The sequence below is a fragment of the Phyllobates terribilis genome, unplaced genomic scaffold (assembly GCF_046119375.1).
Source record: "Phyllobates terribilis strain yellow unplaced genomic scaffold, ASM4611937v1 Scaffold_11__3_contigs__length_659146591, whole genome shotgun sequence".
NCBI lineage: Eukaryota > Metazoa > Chordata > Amphibia > Anura > Dendrobatidae > Phyllobates > Phyllobates terribilis.
In genome coordinates, this window is record NW_027362771.1 from 425,011,201 (window position 1) to 425,029,977 (window position 18,777).

Here is an 18,777-nt window from a genome sequence, read left to right on the forward strand (position 1 = left end):
TTGTAGTCTTCGTGGCGGCGATCCGGTTCCATGGCTCAGGGCGGTCAAACCAGTGGCGGAACTATTTATGTGGTTTTGATGTTTAAATGTCCGACTACGCCACCCGTGGATTGCGGTCAGAGTGAACCGCCGCTACAGGGCAGACCACTAAGGCTGGTGTTGTGGGTGCAGCAGAGCGTAGCATAACTCCCCACGGGAGGAGTATAGCCTCAGGGCAGTGTATGCGGAGGATGGGGGTGATGGTGCAGGGCAGCAGCAGTAACGACACGGAGTCAGTGATGCAGTTCAGGGCCTTTACTCACAGTTCTTATTATCCAGACCACGTCTGCAGGTAACGGCTGCCCACGTCGTACTGTGCTCACCAGGTGAGGGGCTCAGACAACTCCCAGATAACTTTGGAGCGCTTCACAGGACCCCCTTTGTGTGTCCTTTGTCTGGCCTTTCTTACCAACACTTCTGTCCGGCTGCCTCGGGCCTCCTCTTGGTAAACTTGGCGCCAGTTTCCCTGACCCTATGTGGTGCCTTCCTAGCGGGTGGAGCAAGGGGCTGCGCCACATAAAATGTCAGAGCCTCCGGTTTCTAGCTGAGGGTCGTTTCCTGCCTCCACTAGTTCGGGGACCGGTCTCCCCCTTTGGCCTGACCCCTCCACGCAGGTGGATTCGGGCGTGCGGTGGCGACTCGCCCGTCCGCACCCCTGGGATCCCTTCATTCCTCGTTCCTGGAGCCTTCTCCGCTCCTCTTCCTTCCTTCTCCCTCTTGCAGGCCTGGGCCTCTGTTACTAGGCCCGCCTCCGGAGCAGAGCTCATGCAGAGCCCCTGCTCCCTGCCACTTCTGCTCAGACTTCTCTGCACTGAACTAAGATGGTGCTCACCTTTTATACTCCCTTCTCAATGCACCCAGGAACTGCTTCCTCCCTGCTCCTGCACTGCAGGGTTCCCCTTCCTCAGTGTTCCCTCCCCCCACTCCAGCCAGGGACAGGGACTGTCGTGCCCATCTCAGGGGCATATTGGTCGCCCTGCCCCACGGCAATGTGGTGTAATGCATGCAGGTGTCGGGTCCTGATCCACACTCCATCCTTATCTGAGAGTGAGATATCACACCTCTGGGTGAGGTGCAATACGTCTGTAGCAACCGAGCCCTCGGTGCTACAGTTCCATTTATCTTCAGCCTAGGTGACGTATTGTGATACAGGGCCGTGATTTTGGCTATAAAAGGGTCCCCTAGACCCCTACCCCAAGCTTTTTAAGAGAATCATATATGGCGTGCCAGGAGACTCTATGGAATGCTTTCTCAGCATCCAACGAGAGTATCTACTTACAAATTTTTAACTGCATCTAGCCCAGGAAATACTTTGTGCCTAGTAGCAGTGTCTGCTAGTCAGCGGATTATCCCGGCTGTTAAGCAAGCTACACCACCTGTAGTTTGGACACTTAATTTTTTCAAAGGAAATGCTTCGGGACCACGGGATACTTAGTGAAGAGCATCAGGAGGCACCCCAAGGCATAGGGGCTGGGACTGGCACTAGGATGCCTTGCGGTGGACAGCCGAGCTCGATCCTTATAAAAGCTTTTTAACTGCAGCAGCTTTAGTGGACGCTACTGGAGCTGGAATTACGCGGCTGCTGGCATGAGACTTGCCCTCCAATAGATCCTTGTAAATGGATTTAAAGTGTATTCATTCAAATTAGAGGGACAATTTAAATTAAAAAGCTTAGAGCTGCCTCCACCACAGGGGGGCTCTCTCGACCCACCAGCGGACAGGCACCAGTATTGGGAGAGGGGGGCTGGCCGTCAGGGTTCACCGCGGCTCTGGCACAAACCCGGCGACACGGAGGTGGCACGGGCAGGAGCGGACTGGCCGTCTCGGCTTCTCACTTTTTGGATTTTAGAAGGGCATGACATGCCTATATCTGTGTCTCCCCCTCCTTTTACTCCTCCACCTCTTTTCTTTTCGCATGACTATATGTACTTGTCACTTTTCCATGTGTTAGTTGTGTCTTCTGAGCAGTTTGTCAGCTTTTGGACACCTTTGAAGGTGTTTTCTATGTGTTTCTATGTGTTTTTGTTTGCCTGCCATTGGTTTTAACGGTGTTCGAAGGTGTTCGACGAACAGTTCGACGAACAGTTCGGCGAACACACGGGTGTTCGACGAACCGAACCGAACTCGAACACTACGGGGGTGGCTCAACACTAATAACAACCTAATCTTACGATCTTTTTCTTGTAGGGTGCCTGTAAGAAATAAACAAATAACACAATTAAAACAATCAGCATCTCTTCAGTTGGAGCTTTTTGTATGCCTTCAACAGCTCGCTCTCTCTATGCTTTAACAGTTCTTTGTTTTTACAAAGTCTTTTAAGGAAATTCAAAGCATGAAAACAAGTCTTTCCACCAGAAAACATCTTCCATACTGCCTCTCGGTGGTGAATACCACTCAAGTGGGCTTTCCTGGTCCACAGGCAGAGATACCTGTTTCCAGTCGACAGTCCATGGCACTTCGCTCGGTTCACCAAGTGTCTCGTACGTCAGCATCACGGGCCTCCTCACTTCTCGAGTCGACATCCTTCTGGTGGGTTGTTCCTCAGAGACCACGGGTTCTTTGGTCACAGAAGTTTCTTCCGCCGCACTCATTTCCCGTGCTTCTGTGTCACCCTGGCCTGGATGCCACAAAATGTAATAAAGCTGTGTCTGAGAACAAGGGGGAGGTTCTCTAGTCAGGGGAACATTAGCATGCAGTACCTCCTGTCTCAGGCCAGTAGGGGGAGCAGGCTGCCCCTATAAAAGCTGGTGCTGGGGGCAGGGTTAGAGAGAACTGGATGACCTGTCTCAGTACTGAGACGTGTCCCAGAGCAGAACAGGGACAGAAAGTTGTATTGCACCTAAGAGGAAGTGTGGCAGGAGGAGAGCCACAAGCCAGAGACAAGAGGCGAAGTGAGCCTGTCTTGGCAGATAAAGGACTTAATTTACCAGACTTTGGTGTCTGAGGCTGGGAGGATTCCACATCCTACAGCAGATAACCAGTCCGCAGGGGACTGTATATTCCTTGGCCTAAGAAGCCTGGAGGCTCTGCCACAACAGAAGGGACCAGTAAAGCCGTACCAGGCCGGGAGCAGAAAGGAACCCACGTCGCTGGCCATACAGGCGAAAGTACACGGAAAGCTCGGAAACGTGGGCTGTTACCCTATAAGGAGGAGATAGCCAGAGGGAGTGCAGAAAGCACAGTAGGCCTACACCCTCACCCTGACCAGGGCCAATTTCCCCATTGCTCTCAGACATCCAGGTCCCCTCCTAGCCGGGACTGTTTGTGGGTCAGTTTACCTGTTCTAGTAAAGACCCTGGACTGCAACCTGTTGTCTGTGTGCTCCTTGCTCCTCCAGCACTATCAGCACTGGGACTCTCACTACCATCACTCCCACCATCCACTACACTGCCCTGGGGCCGCACTCTTCCCGTGGGGAGTCACACCATCCCAGCTGCATACATCATCAGCCCCAGCGGTCTGCCTTGCAGCGGCGGTTCCTAATGACCGCAAATCCACGGGTGGCGTAGTCGGACATAATCAACAGAACATAACGGACTACCACTGGCCTGACCACCCTGCTACTACTACTCCCATCGTTCCCCTACTGCCCGGATCCGAGTGCCCCACGGCCCAGGGGGCGAGTCACTTCCTCAGATACTCTTGGAGCTGCCATCTGTAAGTTCCTGTTCTTCTCCTGAGTCACTTGTTTCCACACAGTCTGGTATTTCCGCTCCTCCTGAGTGTCGATCGGTCTCTTCAGGGACCGATGTTCGATCAGATCAGAATTGAGCTTCATCCGTACTCCTTGGAACAAACTCTGGAGCCTCAGGACTTAGTTCACTCTCCTGAGGATGGAACATCCCTCTCCTTGCCTGTCCAAAAAATACAACGCTGTGTTCTTCTCTATTGGAACTTTCAAGGTCACTATCCACCTCCGGACGATTTCGGTCTGCTTCTGGGAAGTCTTGTTGTGGTGGGATATAATCACAGGATAGTAGTAAATTCTGATGGACTATCCTGGTTTTCTTGTCTCCCGTTTCAAATCGTATTTCATACACTGGGCTGTCATCAGCTTTCCTCCTTACGACTAGAGATTAGCGGTGTTCGACTCGAACTGTTCGCCAATCTCAAATTCGAGCTGTTTTGGGCGGTGTTCGAGCCGTTCGGCGAACCCGAACGATTTGAAAAAAATTCGGCTGTTCGAGGTTATGTTCGATAACTGTTCGTGCACCAAAATCATAACTGGATTTTTTCTCAGTAATGCTGAAAATTAATGTTAATACGCAGTTTGAGTGTACAGTGGGGCGGGGGGAGGGGCAGGGGATGGATCTCTGCAGGAATAATGAAGACCTCCATTTTTTTTTCTCTTTCCCGCATTTACAGTGGGGAGGTGCAGTCTGTCAGCCTATCAGCAGCGCACACACGGAGCGAACTGCTTTTTTTCACACAAGCAAGGGCATGTGTCATTGGCAGTGTATGTCACATGTCCTTGCCCTATAAGACCCAGCCATTTTCCCCGTCGCCACCATTTTCTCACTGCTGCAGCTGCGTGTTAGACGGCACCACTGTTGCTGTGTGCGCTATACTTTGTTAATTTCAAGCCAATTTTCGCACAAATCTACAGATAGCTTGGGAGTAGGGAAAAGTTGTGATTGCAGTCCTTTTAAGGACTAGGTTACATCATTTCATACGACTTTTATCAGGCAGGTCTGTGCTCTTAAATAGATAGGCTGGGAGTAAAGACTAATTGTAAGTGCAGTCCTTTTCAGGGCTAGGTTACATCAGTTCCTATCACTTTTTGCCAGGCAGGTCTGTGCCAGTGCTGTGCAAGTTTTTTTCACAGCATTTGGCTAAATCTAGCAAAGCAAATCCTTTTTGGCCTATTGCAGGGTGTGTTAGTCAGTGGAGTAGCATATCTGTGTTGCAAGCTACACCACCTGTGTATAGAATACAAATTTTTTTACTGCACCTAGTGAAGTAAAACCTTTTGGGCATAGCATCATTCTATTAGTCCATCTATACTAACATCCATCAGGTTGCAAATTCAATATAATTTTTTTCTGCATCTAGCTCTGAAAAAATATTTAGGCTTCTAGCAGTGTGTGGGACTTATTCTATTAGTCCATCTATACTAACCTCCATCAGGTTGCAAATTCAATATAATTTTTTTCTGCATGTAGCTTTGAAAAAATATTTCTGCTTGTAGCAGTGTGTGGGACTTGTTCTATTAGTCCATCTATACTGACCTCCATCAGGTTGCAAATTCAATATAATTTTTTTCTGCATCTAGCTCTGAAAAAATATTTCAGCTTCTAGCAGTGTGTGGGACTTGTTCTATTAGTCCATCGATACTGACCTCCATCAGGTTGCAAATTCAATATAATTTTTTTCTGCATCTAGCTCTGAAAATTTTTTTTCAGCTTGTAGCAGTGTGTGGGACTTGTTCTATTAGTCCATCTATACTAACCTCCATCAGGATGCAAATTCAATATAATTTTTTTCTGCATCCAGCTCTGAAAAAATATTTAGGCTCCTAGCAGTGTGTGGGACTTGTTCTATTAGTCCATCTATACTAACCTCCATCAGGTTGCAAATTCAATATAATTTTTTTCTGCATCTAGCTCTGAAAAAATATTTAGGCTTCTAGCAGTGTGTGGGACTTGTTCTATTAGTCCATCTATACTAACCTCCATCAGTTTGCAAATTCAATATAATTTTTTTCTGCATCTAGCTCTGAAAAAATATTACAGCTTGTAGCAGTGTGTGGGACTTGTTCTATTAGTCCATCTATACTAACCTCCATCAGGTTGCAAATTCAATATAATTTTTTTCTGCATGTAGCTTTGAAAAAATATTTCTGCTTGTAGCAGTGTGTGGGACTTGTTCTATTAGTCCATCTATACTGACCTCCATCAGGTTGCAAATTCAATATAATTTTTTTCTGCATCTAGCTCTGAAAAAATATTTCAGCTTCTAGCAGTGTGTGGGACTTGTTCTATTAGTCCAACTATACTGACCTCCATCAGGTTGCAAATTCAATATAATTTTTTTCTGCATCTAGCTCTGAAAAATTTTTTTCAGCTTGTAGCAGTGTGTGGGACTTGTTCTATTAGTCCATCTATACTAACCTCCATCAGGATGCAAATTCAATATAATTCTTTTCTGCATCTAGCTCTGAAAAAATATTTAGGCTCCTAGCAGTGAGTGGGACTTGTTCTATTAGTCCATCTATACTAACCTCCATCAGGTTGCAAATTCAATATAATTTTTTTCTGCATCTAGCTCTGAAAAAATATTAAGGCTTCTAGCAGTGTGTGGGACTTGTTCTATTAGTCCATCTATACTGACCTCCATCAGTTGCAAATTCAATATAATTTTTTTCTGCATCTAGCTCTGAAAAAATATTTCAGCTTCTAGCAGTGTGTGGGACTTGTTCTATTAGTCCATCTATACTAACCTCCATCAGGTTGCAAATTCAATATAATTTTTTTCCGCATCTAGCTCTGAAAAAATATGTCAGCTTGTAGCAGTGTGTGGGACTTGTTCTATTAGTCCATCTATACTAACCTCCATCAGGATGCAAATTCAATATAATTTTTTTCTGCATATGGCTCTCAAAAAATATTTAGGCTTCTAGCAGTGTGTGGGACTTGTTCTATTAGTCCATCTATACTAACCTCCATCAGGTTGCAAATTCAATATATTTTTTTTCTGCATCTGGCTCTCAAAAAATATTTAGGCTTCTAGCAGTGTGTGGGACTTGTTCTATTAGTCCATCTATACTAACCTCCATCAGGTTGCAAATTCAATATAATTTTTTTCTGCATCTAGCTCTGAAAAAATATTTAGGCTTCTAGCAGTGTGTGGGACTTGTTCTATTAGTACATCTATACTGACCTCCATCAGTTGCAAATTCAATATAATTTTTTTCTGCATCTAGCTCTGAAAAAATATTTCAGCTTCTAGCAGTGTGTGGGACTTGTTCTATTAGTCCATCTATACTAACCTCCATCAGGTTGCAAATTCAATATAATTTTTTTCCGCATCTAGCTCTGAAAAAATATGTCAGCTTGTAGCAGTGTGTGGGACTTGTTCTATTAGTACATCTATACTAACCTCCATCAGGATGCAAATTCAATATAATTTTTTTCTGCATCTGGCTCTCAAAAAATATTTAGGCTTCTAGCAGTGTGTGGGACTTGTTCTATTAGTCCATCTATACTAACCTCCATCAGGTTGCAAATTCAATATATTTTTTTTCTGCATCTGGCTCTCAAAAAATATTTAGGCTTCTAGCAGTGTGTGGGACTTGTTCTATTAGTCCATCTATACTAACCTCCATCAGGTTGCAAATTCAATATAATTTTTTTCTGCATGTAGCTTTGAAAAAATATTTCAGCTTGTAGCAGTGTGTGGGACTTGTTCTATTAGTCCATCTATACTGACCTCCATCAGGTTGCAAATTCAATATAATTTTTTTCTGCATCTAGATCTGAAAAAATATTTCAGCTTGTAGCAGTGTGTGGGACTTGTTCTATTAGTCCATCTATACTAACCTCCATCAGGTTGCAAATTCAATATAATTTTTTTCTGCATCTAGCTCTGAAAAAATATTTAGGCTTCTAGCAGTGTGTGGGACTTGTTCTATTAGTCCATCTATACTAACCTCCATCAGGTGGCAACTTCAATATAATTTTTTTCTGCATCTAGCTCTGAAAAAATATTACAGCTTGTAGCAGTGTGTGGGACTTGTTCTATTAGTCCATCTATACTGACCTCCATCAGGTTGCAAATTCAATATAATTTTTTTCTGCATCTAGCTCTGAAAAAATATTTCAGCTTCTAGCAGTGTGTGGGACTTGTTCTATTAGTCCATCTATACTGACCTCCATCAGGTTGCAAATTCAATATAATTTTTTTCTGCATGAAGCTTTGAAAAAATATTTCAGCTTGTAGCAGTGTGTGGGACTTGTTCTATTAGTCCATCTATACTGACCTCCATCAGGTTGCAAATTCAATATAATTTTTTTCTGCATCTAGCTCTGAAAAAATATTTCACTGGTAGCAGTGTGTGGGACTTGTTCTATTAGTCGATCTATACTGACCTCCATCAGTTGCAAATTCAATATAATTTTTTTCTGCATCTAGCTCTGAAAAAATATTTCGGCTTCTAGCAGTGTGTGGGACTTGTTCTATTAGTCCATCTATACTGACCTCCATCAGGTTGCAAATTGAATATAATTTTTTTCTGCGTGAAGCTTTGAAAAAATATTTCAGCTTGTAGCAGTGTGTGGGACTTGTTCTATTAGTCCATCTATACTGACCTCCATCAGGTTGCAAATTCAATATAATTTTTTTGCATCTAGCTCTGAAAAAATATTTCAGCTTGTAGCAGTGTGTGGGACTTGTTCTATTAGTCCATCTATACTGACCTCCATCAGGTTGCAAATTCAATATAATTTTTTTCTGCATCTAGCTCTGAAAAAATATTTCAGCTTGTAGCAGTGTGTGGGACTTGTTCTATTAATCCATCTATACTAACCTCCATCAGGTTGCAAATTCAATATAATTTATTTCTGCATCTAGCTCTGAAAAAATATTTAGGCTTCTAGCAGTGTGTGGGACTTGTTCTATTAGTCCATCTATACTAACCTCCATCAGGTTGCAAATTCAATATATTTTTTTCTGCATCTAGCTCTGAAAAAATATTACAGCTTGTAGCAGTGTGTGGGACTTGTTCTATTAGTCCATCTATACTGACCTCCATCAGTTGCAAATTCAATATAATTTTTTTCTGCCTCTAGCTCTGAAAAAATATTTCGGCTTCTAGCAGTGTGTGGGACTTGTTCTATTAGTCCATCTATACTGACTTCCATCAGGTTGCAAACTCAATATAATTTTTTTCTGCATCTAGCTCTGAAAAAATATTCTGGCTTCTAGCAGTGTGTGGGACTTGTTCTATTAGTCCATCTATACTGACCTCCATCAGGTTGCAAATTAAATATAATTTTTTTCTGCATCTAGCTCTGAAAAAATATTTAGGCTTCTAGCAGTGTGTGGGACTTGTTCTATTAGTCCATCTATGCTAACCTCCATCAGGTTGCAAATTCAATATAATTTTTTTCTGCATGTAGCTTTGAAAAAATATTTCAGCTTGTAGCAGTGTGTGGGACTTGTTCTATTAGTCCATCTATACTGACCTCCATCAGGTTGCAAATTCAATATAATTTTTTTCTGCATGAAGCTTTGAAAAAATATTTCAGCTTGTAGCAGTTTGTGGGACTTGTTCTATTAGTCCATCTATACTGACCTCCATCAGGTTGCAAATTCAATATAATTTTTTTCTGCATCTAGCTCTGAAAAAATATTTCAGCTTGTAGCAGTGTGTGGGACTTGTTCTATTAGTCCATCTATACTAACCTCCATCAGGTTGCAAATTCAATATAATTTATTTCTGCATCTAGCTCTGAAAAAATATTTAGGCTTCTAGCAGTGTGTGGGACTTATTCTATTAGTCCATCTATACTAACCTCCATCAGGTTGCAAATTCAATATATTTTTTTCTGCATCTAGCTCTGAAAAAATATTACAGCTTGTAGCAGTGTGTGGGACTTGTTCTATTAGTCCATCTATACTGACCTCCATCAGGTTGCAAATTCAATATAATTTTTTTCTGCATGAAGCTTTGAAAAAATATTTCAGCTTGTAGCAGTTTGTGGGACTTGTTCTATTAGTCCATCTATACTGACCTCCATCAGGTTGCAAATTCAATATAATTTTTTTCTGCAAGTAGCTTTGAAAAAATATTTCAGCTTGTAGCAGTGTGTGGGACTTGTTCTATTAGTCCATCTATACTGACCTCCATCAGGTTGCAAATTCAATATAATTTTTTTCTGCATCTAGCTCTGAAAAAATATTTCAGCTTCTAGCAGTGTGTGGGACTTGTTCTATTAGTCCATCTATACTGACCTCCATCAGGTTGCAAATTCAATATAATTTTTTTCTGCATCTAGCTCTGAAAAAATATTTCAGCTTGTAGCAGTGTGTGGGACTTGTTCTATTAGTCCATCTATACTAACCTTCATCAGGTTGCAAATTCAATATAATTTATTTCTTCATCTAGCTCTGAAAAAATATTTAGGCTTCTAGCAGTGTGTGGGACTTATTCTATTAGTCCATCTATACTAAGCTCCATCAGGTTGCAAATTCAATATATTTTTTTCTGCATCTAGCTCTGAAAAAATATTACAGCTTGTAGCAGTGTGTGGGACTTGTTCTATTAGTCCATCTATACTGACCTCCATCAGGTTGCAAACTCAATATAATTTTTTTCTGCCTCTAGCTCTGAAAAAATATTTCAGCTTCTAGCAGTGTGTGGGACTTGTTCTATTAGTCCATCTATACTGACCTCCATCAGGTTGCAAATTCAATATAATTTTTTTCTGCATGAAGCTTTGAAAAAACATTTCAGCTTGTAGCAGTGTGTGGGACTTGTTCTATTAGTCCATCTATACTGACCTCCATCAGGTTGCAAATTCAATATAATTTTTTTCTGCATCTAGCTCTGAAAAAATATTTCGGCTTCTAGCAGTGTGTGGGACTTGTTCTATTAGTCCATCTATACTGACCTCCATCAGGTTGCAAATTGAATATAATTTTTTTCTGCATGAAGCTTTGAAAAAATATTTCAGCTTGTAGCAGTGTGTGGGACTTCTTCTATTAGTCCATCTATACTAACCTCCATCAGGTTGCAAATTCAATATAATTTTTTTCTGCATGTAGCTTTGAAAAAATATTTCTGCTTGTAGCAGTGTGCGGGACTTGTTCTATTAGTCCATCTATACTGACCTCCATCAGGTTGCAAATTCAATATAATTTTTTTCTGCATCTAGCTCTGAAAAAATATTTCAGCTTCTAGCAGTGTGTGGGACTTGTTCTATTAGTCCATCTATACTGACCTCCATCAGGTTGCAAATTCAATATAATTTTTTTCTGCATCTAGCTCTGAAAATTTATTTTCAGCTTGTAGCAGTGTGTGGGACTTGTTCTATTAGTCCATCTATACTAACCTCCATCAGGTTGCAAATTCAATATAATTTTTTTCTGCATGTAGCTTTGAAAAAATATTTCTGCTTGTAGCAGTGTGTGGGACTTGTTCTATTAGTCCATCTATACTGACCTCCATCAGGTTGCAAATTCAATATATTTTTTTTCTGCATCTGGCTCTCAAAAAATATTTAGGCTTCTAGCAGTGTGTGGGACTTGTTCTATTAGTCCATCTATACTAACCTCCATCAGGTTGCAAATTCAATATAATTTTTTTCTGCATGTAGCTTTGAAAAAATATTTCAGCTTGTAGCAGTGTGTGGGACTTGTTCTATTAGTCCATCTATACTGACCTCCATCAGGTTGCAAATTCAATATAATTTTTTTCTGCATCTAGATCTGAAAAAATATTTCAACTTGTAGCAGTGTGTGGGACTTGTTCTATTAGTCCATCTATACTAACCTCCATCAGGTTGCAAATTCAATATAATTTTTTTATGCATCTAGATCTGAAAAAATATTTAGGCTTCTAGCAGTGTGTGGGACTTGTTCTATTAGTCCATCTATACTGACCTCCATCAGGTTGCAAATTCAATATAATTTTTTTCTGCATCTAGCTCTGAAAATTTTTTTTCAGCTTGTAGCAGTGTGTGGGACTTGTTCTATTAGTCCATCTATACTAACCTCCATCAGGTTGCAAATTCAATATAACTTTTTTCTGCATGTAGCTTTGAAAAAATATTTCTGCTTGTAGCAGTGTGTGGGACTTGTTCTATTAGTCCATCTATACTGACCTCCATCAGGTTGCAAATTCAATATATTTTTTTTCTGCATCTGGCTCTCAAAAAATATTTAGGCTTCTAGCAGTGTGTGGGACTTGTTCTATTAGTCCATCTATACTAACCTCCATCAGGTTGCAAATTCAATATAATTTTTTTCTGCATGTAGCTTTGAAAAAATATTTCAGCTTGTAGCAGTGTGTTGGACTTGTTCTATTAGTCCATCTATACTGACCTCCATCAGGTTGCAAATTCAATATAATTTTTTTCTGCATCTAGATCTGAAAAAATATTTCAGCTTGTAGCAGTGTGTGGGACTTGTTCTATTAGTCCATCTATACTAACCTCCATCAGGTTGCAAATTCAATACAATTTTTTTCTGCATCTAGCTCTGAAAAAATGTTTAGACTTCTAGCAGTGTGTGGGACTTGTTCTATTAGTCCATCTATACTGACCTCCATCAGGTTGCAAATTCAATATAATTTTTTTCTGCATGAAGCTTTGAAAAAATATTTCAGCTTGTAGCAGTCTGATGGACTTGTTCTATTAGTCCATCTATACTGACCTCCATCAGGTTGCAAATTCAATATATTTTTTTTCTGCATCTGGCTCTCAAAAAATATTTAGGCTTCTAGCAGTGTGTGGGACTTGTTCTATTAGTCCATCTATACTAACCTCCATCAGGTTGCAAATTCAATATAATTTTTTTCTGCATGTAGCTTTGAAAAAATATTTCAGCTTGTAGCAGTGTGTGGGACTTGTTCTATTAGTCCATCTATACTGACCTCCATCAGGTTGCAAATTCAATATAATTTTTTTCTGCATCTAGATCTGAAAAAATATTTCAGCTTGTAGCAGTGTGTGGGACTTGTTCTATTAGTCCATCTATACTAACCTCCATCAGGTTGCAAATTCAATATAATTTTTTTCTGCATCTAGCTCTGAAAAAATATTTAGACTTCTAGCAGTGTGTGGGACTTGTTCTATTAGTCCATCTATACTGACCTCCATCAGGTTGCAAATTCAATATAATTTTTTTCTGCATGAAGCTTTGAAAAAATATTTCAGCTTGTAGCAGTGTGTGGGACTTGTTCTATTAGTCCATCTATAGTGACCTCCATCAGGTTGCAAATTCAATATAATTTTTTTTCTGCATCTAGCTCTGAAAAAATATTTCAGCTGGTAGCAGTGTGTGGGACTTGTTCCATTAGTCCATCTATACTGACCTCCATCAGTTGCAAATTCAATATAATTTTTTTCTGCATCTAGCTCTTAAAAAAATATTTCGGCTTCTAGCAGTGTTTGGGACTTGTTCTATTAGTCCATCTATACTGACCTCCATCAGGTTGCAAATTGAATATAATTTTTTTCTGCATGAAGCTTTGAAAAAATATTTCAGCTTGTAGCAGTGTGTGGGACTTGTTCTTTTAGTCCATCTATACTAACCTCCATCAGGTTGCAAATTCAATATAATTTTTTTCTGCATGAAGCTTTGAAAAAATATTTCAGCTTGTAGCAGTGTGTGGGACTTGTTCTATTAGTCCATCTATACTGACCTCCATCAGGTTGCAAATTCAATATAATTTTTTTCTGCATCTAGCTCTGAAAAAATATTTCACTGGTAGCAGTGTGTGGGACTTGTTCTATTAGTCGATCTATACTGACCTCCATCAGTTGCAAATTCAATATAATTTTTTTCTGCATCTAGCTCTGAAAAAATATTTCGGCTTCTAGCAGTGTGTGGGACTTGTTCTATTAGTCCATCTATACTGACCTCCATCAGGTTGCAAATTGAATATAATTTTTTTCTGCGTGAAGCTTTGAAAAAATATTTCAGCTTGTAGCAGTGTGTGGGACTTGTTCTATTAGTCCATCTATACTGACCTCCATCAGGTTGCAAATTCAATATAATTTTTTTGCATCTAGCTCTGAAAAAATATTTCAGCTTGTAGCAGTGTGTGGGACTTGTTCTATTAGTCCATCTATACTGACCTCCATCAGGTTGCAAATTCAATATAATTTTTTTCTGCATCTAGCTCTGAAAAAATATTTCAGCTTGTAGCAGTGTGTGGGACTTGTTCTATTAATCCATCTATACTAACCTCCATCAGGTTGCAAATTCAATATAATTTATTTCTGCATCTAGCTCTGAAAAAATATTTAGGCTTCTAGCAGTGTGTGGGACTTGTTCTATTAGTCCATCTATACTAACCTCCATCAGGTTGCAAATTCAATATATTTTTTTCTGCATCTAGCTCTGAAAAAATATTACAGCTTGTAGCAGTGTGTGGGACTTGTTCTATTAGTCCATCTATACTGACCTCCATCAGTTGCAAATTCAATATAATTTTTTTCTGCCTCTAGCTCTGAAAAAATATTTCGGCTTCTAGCAGTGTGTGGGACTTGTTCTATTAGTCCATCTATACTGACTTCCATCAGGTTGCAAACTCAATATAATTTTTTTCTGCATCTAGCTCTGAAAAAATATTCTGGCTTCTAGCAGTGTGTGGGACTTGTTCTATTAGTCCATCTATACTGACCTCCATCAGGTTGCAAATTAAATATAATTTTTTTCTGCATCTAGCTCTGAAAAAATATTTAGGCTTCCAGCAGTGTGTGGGACTTGTTCTATTAGTCCATCTATGCTAACCTCCATCAGGTTGCAAATTCAATATAATTTTTTTCTGCATGTAGCTTTGAAAAAATATTTCAGCTTGTAGCAGTGTGTGGGACTTGTTCTATTAGTCCATCTATACTGACCTCCATCAGGTTGCAAATTCAATATAATTTTTTTCTGCATGAAGCTTTGAAAAAATATTTCAGCTTGTAGCAGTTTGTGGGACTTGTTCTATTAGTCCATCTATACTGACCTCCATCAGGTTGCAAATTCAATATAATTTTTTTCTGCATCTAGCTCTGAAAAAATATTTCAGCTTGTAGCAGTGTGTGGGACTTGTTCTATTAGTCCATCTATACTAACCTCCATCAGGTTGCAAATTCAATATAATTTATTTCTGCATCTAGCTCTGAAAAAATATTTAGGCTTCTAGCAGTGTGTGGGACTTATTCTATTAGTCCATCTATACTAACCTCCATCAGGTTGCAAATTCAATATATTTTTTTCTGCATCTAGCTCTGAAAAAATATTACAGCTTGTAGCAGTGTGTGGGACTTGTTCTATTAGTCCATCTATACTGACCTCCATCAGGTTGCAAATTCAATATAATTTTTTTCTGCATGAAGCTTTGAAAAAATATTTCAGCTTGTAGCAGTTTGTGGGACTTGTTCTATTAGTCCATCTATACTGACCTCCATCAGGTTGCAAATTCAATATAATTTTTTTCTGCAAGTAGCTTTGAAAAAATATTTCAGCTTGTAGCAGTGTGTGGGACTTGTTCTATTAGTCCATCTATACTGACCTCCATCAGGTTGCAAATTCAATATAATTTTTTTCTGCATCTAGCTCTGAAAAAATATTTCAGCTTCTAGCAGTGTGTGGGACTTGTTCTATTAGTCCATCTATACTGACCTCCATCAGGTTGCAAATTCAATATAATTTTTTTCTGCATCTAGCTCTGAAAAAATATTTCAGCTTGTAGCAGTGTGTGGGACTTGTTCTATTAGTCCATCTATACTAACCTTCATCAGGTTGCAAATTCAATATAATTTATTTCTTCATCTAGCTCTGAAAAAATATTTAGGCTTCTAGCAGTGTGTGGGACTTATTCTATTAGTCCATCTATACTAACCTCCATCAGGTTGCAAATTCAATATATTTTTTTCTGCATCTAGCTCTGAAAAAATATTACAGCTTGTAGCAGTGTGTGGGACTTGTTCTATTAGTCCATCTATACTGACCTCCATCAGGTTGCAAACTCAATATAATTTTTTTCTGCCTCTAGCTCTGAAAAAATATTTCAGCTTCTAGCAGTGTGTGGGACTTGTTCTATTAGTCCATCTATACTGACCTCCATCAGGTTGCAAATTCAATATAATTTTTTTCTGCATGAAGCTTTGAAAAAACATTTCAGCTTGTAGCAGTGTGTGGGACTTGTTCTATTAGTCCATCTATACTGACCTCCATCAGGTTGCAAATTCAATATAATTTTTTTCTGCATCTAGCTCTGAAAAAATATTTCGGCTTCTAGCAGTGTGTGGGACTTGTTCTATTAGTCCATCTATACTGACCTCCATCAGGTTGCAAATTGAATATAATTTTTTTCTGCATGAAGCTTTGAAAAAATATTTCAGCTTGTAGCAGTGTATGGGACTTCTTCTATTAGTCCATCTATACTAACCTCCATCAGGTTGCAAATTCAATATAATTTTTTTCTGCATGTAGCTTTGAAAAAATATTTCTGCTTGTAGCAGTGTGCGGGACTTGTTCTATTAGTCCATCTATACTGACCTCCATCAGGTTGCAAATTCAATATAATTTTTTTCTGCATCTAGCTCTGAAAAAATATTTCAGCTTCTAGCAGTGTGTGGGACTTGTTCTATTAGTCCATCTATACTGACCTCCATCAGGTTGCAAATTCAATATAATTTTTTTCTGCATCTAGCTCTGAAAATTTTTTTTCAGCTTGTAGCAGTGTGTGGGACTTGTTCTATTAGTCCATCTATACTAACCTCCATCAGGTTGCAAATTCAATATAATTTTTTTCTGCATGTAGCTTTGAAAAAATATTTCTGCTTGTAGCAGTGTGTGGGACTTGTTCTATTAGTCCATCTATACTGACCTCCATCAGGTTGCAAATTCAATATATTTTTTTTCTGCATCTGGCTCTCAAAAAATATTTAGGCTTCTAGCAGTGTGTGGGACTTGTTCTATTAGTCCATCTATACTAACCTCCATCAGGTTGCAAATTCAATATAATTTTTTTCTGCATGTAGCTTTGAAAAAATATTTCAGCTTGTAGCAGTGTGTGGGACTTGTTCTATTAGTCCATCTATACTGACCTCCATCAGGTTGCAAATTCAATATAATTTTTTTCTGCATCTAGATCTGAAAAAATATTTCAACTTGTAGCAGTGTGTGGGACTTGTTCTATTAGTCCATCTATACTAACCTCCATCAGGTTGCAAATTCAATATAATTTTTTTCTGCATCTAGATCTGAAAAAATATTTAGGCTTCTAGCAGTGTGTGGGACTTGTTCTATTAGTCCATCTATACTGACCTCCATCAGGTTGCAAATTCAATATAATTTTTTCTGCATCTAGCTCTGAAAATTTTTTTTCAGCTTGTAGCAGTGTGTGGGACTTGTTCTATTAGTCCATCTATACTAACCTCCATCAGGTTGCAAATTCAATATAACTTTTTTCTGCATGTAGCTTTGAAAAAATATTTCTGCTTGTAGCAGTGTGTGGGACTTGTTCTATTAGTCCATCTATACTGACCTCCATCAGGTTGCAAATTCAATATATTTTTTTTCTGCATCTGGCTCTCAAAAAATATTTAGGCTTCTAGCAGTGTGTGGGACTTGTTCTATTAGTCCATCTATACTAACCTCCATCAGGTTGCAAATTCAATATAATTTTTTTCTGCATGTAGCTTTGAAAAAATATTTCAGCTTGTAGCAGTGTGTTGGACTTGTTCTATTAGTCCATCTATACTGACCTCCATCAGGTTGCAAATTCAATATAATTTTTTTCTGCATCTAGATCTGAAAAAATATTTCAGCTTGTAGCAGTGTGTGGGACTTGTTCTATTAGTCCATCTATACTAACCTCCATCAGGTTGCAAATTCAATACAATTTTTTTCTGCATCTAGCTCTGAAAAAATGTTTAGACTTCTAGCAGTGTGTGGGACTTGTTCTATTAGTCCATCTATACTGACCTCCATCAGGTTGCAAATTCAATATAATTTTTTTCTGCATGAAGCTTTGAAAAAATATTTCAGCTTGTAGCAGTCTGTGGGACTTGTTCTATTAGTCCATCTATACTGACCTCCATCAGGTTGCAAATTCAATATATTTTTTTTCTGCATCTGGCTCTCAAAAAATATTTAGGCTTCTAGCAGTGTGTGGGACTTGTTCTATTAGTCCATCTATACTAACCTCCATCAGGTTGCAAATTCAATATAATTTTTTTCTGCATGTAGCTTTGAAAAAATATTTCAGCTTGTAGCAGTGTGTGGGACTTGTTCTATTAGTCCATCTATACTGACCTCCATCAGGTTGCAAATTCAATATAATTTTTTTCTGCATCTAGATCTGAAAAAATATTTCAGCTTGTAGCAGTGTGTGGGACTTGTTCTATTAGTCCATCTATACTAACCTCCATCAGGTTGCAAATTCAATATAATTTTTTTCTGCATCTAGCTCTGAAAAAATATTTAGACTTCTAGCAGTGTGTGGGACTTGTTCTATTAGTCCATCTATACTGACCTCCATCAGGTTGCAAATTCAATATAATTTTTTTCTGCATGAAGCTTTGAAAAAATATTTCAGCTTGTAGCAGTGTGTGGGACTTGTTCTATTAGTCCATCTATACTGACCTCCATCAGGTTGCAAATTCAATATAATTTTTTTTCTGCATCTAGCTCTGAAAAAATATTTCAGCTGGTAGCAGTGTGTGGGACTTGTTCTATTAGTCCATCTATACTGACCTCCATCAGTTGCAAATTCAATATAATTTTTTTCTGCATCTAGCTCTTAAAAAAATATTTCGGCTTCTAGCAGTGTTTGGGACTTGTTCTATTAGTCCATCTATACTGACCTCCATCAGGTTGCAAATTGAATATAATTTTTTTCTGCATGAAGCTTTGAAAAAATATTTCAGCTTGTAGCAGTGTGTGGGACTTGTTCTTTTAGTCCATCTATACTAACCTCCATCAGGTTGCAAATTCAATATAATTTTTTTCTGCATGTAGCTTTGAAAAAATATTTCTGCTTGTAGCAGTGTGTGGGACTTGTTCTATTAGTCCATC